Source organism: Dufourea novaeangliae, unplaced genomic scaffold (assembly GCF_001272555.1).
Source record: "Dufourea novaeangliae isolate 0120121106 unplaced genomic scaffold, ASM127255v1 scaffold49, whole genome shotgun sequence".
Classification (NCBI taxonomy): domain Eukaryota; kingdom Metazoa; phylum Arthropoda; class Insecta; order Hymenoptera; family Halictidae; genus Dufourea; species Dufourea novaeangliae.
Window position 1 is genome coordinate 708,450 of NW_015373928.1, and position 3,275 is coordinate 711,724.

Sequence of the window (3,275 nt, forward strand, 5' to 3'; positions counted from 1 at the left end):
GAGTGTATTCATGGTGGTAAGTAGAAACGGAATGCAATGAACAGAGGCGCTAGTCCTGCATTAAACTGCACGGCTATCAGATTTTACTTTATACTTTATTTGCAGACTTACTTTTCACGTAAAATCACCCCTTACACGCTTATGCCACGAATTACACGACACTCTGGATATGTAATATCGAGCTTTATGGATGCTGTTGTCCGTTGCGTTGCTCGTCGCTCACAGCCACGAGGAATTGCAAATTTCGTTGAACATTTTTCAAGACATACAAACATAATCCATCTATTGTAAAATAACCAAAACATTCGCGTGCTAAGCCCAGCTATTGGCTGGCAAGTGTCTCTATCCTTGTCCCCCCTAAATGGTCATCACATCAATTTGTTTCTAGTTACGGACCTCGTAGACTGAGGTATAGAAATAGAAGACCAAGACGTTCGGAGGAATATTTATATCAAGCAGAAACTTTTAATTTTATCGAAGTAAAGATTCATTGGAAATCCACCGCGGCATTGACCCGCAAGCGCACGAAAAGACCCGAGCGTTATTTCATCGGTTCTCGGAGGAAGCGAAGAAACCTATCCAACCTTTGTTCCTTACGGTCAGGGTCGTGACGGGGTCCGAGGTCAACAGGCGCGCGTGTATCGTTGAGAGAAAGAAAAGCGGTGGTTGCGGCAGTGGTTAGGCCACGGCAGAATCGTCGCCCAATTAACTCCGTCGTCGGTAGAGGGCTTCTGGTAACCGCAACAATAACCGTCGTGGAGGGTCGCCCAGCAGGCACCCTTCCGCTAGCGTCGAGGTGCGAGGGCGAGGCGACGACGGTTGAGAAGCCTTCCTCCCTTTCCTCCCCAGGATGACAAAGTCTCGCGGGGGTGGTTTGTTGGAGGGCGGACGAGAGAAACACAGACACGACACTTCATCAGTTCCACCGGCAGCCAGCATTGTCATTTATATGCGCGATACGTGACTGGGCGGCCTTTGTGACTTTTTCTCCGTTCGTTTTCCATCTTCGTCGCTCCACTGACAATATCCTCCTTCAACCCTGTGCGCGCGCGTTTCGCTCTTTCCGTCCTTCCGGCAGCGTCCCTAACCATCGTTAGTCGTGATCGCGTGCGTACAACATTATACCGCGAAACCACCGACGACGAGGCGTCCTCTTTAGAAATTTGTTTCTTTGTCTCGGCTTACTCTTTTTCTTCCCTTTTGTCCGTTGTCATTGCCATCGTTTTCGTCGTCGACGTCGTCGTCGTCGTTGTTGCGGATTGCGCGATGGTGTTGGCCGCCGTCGGTACACGCACACAATTTCTCCGATACGACGCGCAATCCTGTGCTCGCCCGTTGGAGAAAAAAGCTTCTCCCGTGACCCTCCGTGACACACGATGGATCCTCGACAATGATGGTATTCGTGGCGCGTCGCATCGGCTTAGAGAACACGCCACGGAATGACGCGAACGAGCGCGTTCATTTGCTACCGATCGCAGCAGTCGACACGACTGTCTCTTCTTTTTTTTTTTTTAAGAACTCGGTCATGACTTTTTCTGATCCCCGTTCCTCCAGACTCGCGACCTGTTGTCTCGTCCTTCCATGCGGTGTCAGGTTCGAGCTTTTGCCTGCGGTTCTTCTTTTTCTTTTTTTGGCACAACGTTGGGGATCTCGTTGAATGTTGTACACTTTAAGGTACGCGCGAAAATTTTTTTTTCTTGTGGTTTGCACGAAGCTGTGGGTAAGAGAAATTGAAGGGTTTCATGCAAGTACCAGGCAGCTCCATTTTCACGAATTTTACAGGAACTAAACAAAAATTATGAAAAATTAAAGAATGATATAAAGTATGTTTTCTTGTCAGTATATTAATTGTGGGCTTCTTGTAACAGATATATTCTACTTTCTAGCAAAGTTTCCAATGTTTAGTACTTATATAGCAAAAAATAAACTTTGGAGCCACCTTAATTAATTAATGTGTTGTAGCTTCTTGCAATTCAAATTTCAGTATGCAATTGGATATGATAATCATAAAGTATCGGTAAACATAGATGAACAATAGAAATTAACAAAAGAACAGGAAACGCGATCGGGCATTCACGATCGAACCGCCATCAAAGAAAGTCGATTTGTAATTATTTCTTAATAAACTCCTAGAAATGTGACTTTGGTTTTTTCAGAACGGGAACGATTCCGATTGCGGAACTTCCATTACGGGCCATTCAAATCTCCGATAACGCGGAGGCAATAGTCACGTCACGCCGATCAATACTACGCGCCCTTTCATTGATTTGAACGTAATTGCATTTACTTGGGCGTTTTCGCCCAGAAACCTAGTGACATTGACGTTCACCTTCGGGCTATTCATCTATCGCCTACCCCACACTGTTGGCACCCTCGTAAGTGAAGTCAATGAAACTGACCTTTCTCATGTAAATGCGTCGTGATTGGTAGCGAGAGCGTGCCCGCGCGCGCGTAGAATTAAAGCTTTAAAGATAAACGAGACGTGAACAGCATTCGGTAGACAGACCTGGGAAAAAGTCTCGATAGCGAGGGAATTTTTTGTGCGGAGATCGGTGATCGCGATGCAAACACTATGATGCTCGGGAAAAAGAAAAACGTGTGTACACCCTGAAAATTGTGTGACCCTGATGAGATTAATACAGCGATTTTATTGCATCGCGTAATTGCGAGCCTCGTAATTGTATGGTAATTCATTTTTGTTTTGAATATAGTAGAGTAACTGTTCCTTCGAATGAATTCTTCACCGGCAACTTGCTCTCACGTATTCTGTTAATGAATCCATTCTTATCTCGTGTTTATTTAGTTTACATCGTTCTTATTATATACAGTATAAAGCAACCTCGATGTTTATTCATTGCATATGTTTTTTTAATATTATTTCCCTCTTCCACGTATCCCTTGATTCTCGTGGTCTTCTAAATTGTATCAAACACTGCTAAAAAGGATAAACCAAGATAACATTAAATATACTCGGTAAAAGGAAACGTTAATTACACATATAAATATTGGTAATATAACCGCCTCACGCTCCGTTAATTTCCACTAGTATATACCCGACGTAATCGGTTTCCAAACAATTTTTTGTCACTTTCCCACCGAATGTGTACATAATCTCATTACGACATTGTATCGAATATTTTAATTAGCCCAAGAAACGGGAGGTGTGCACGCGTCAGAGAACAGGAGTGGCGTGGCGTGTAATGCCAGTGAAAGCATCCGCGAACGATTTTTCCTATGTGTTCGAGCAACAAGCAGGAAGCAATTTCAATGAGGAA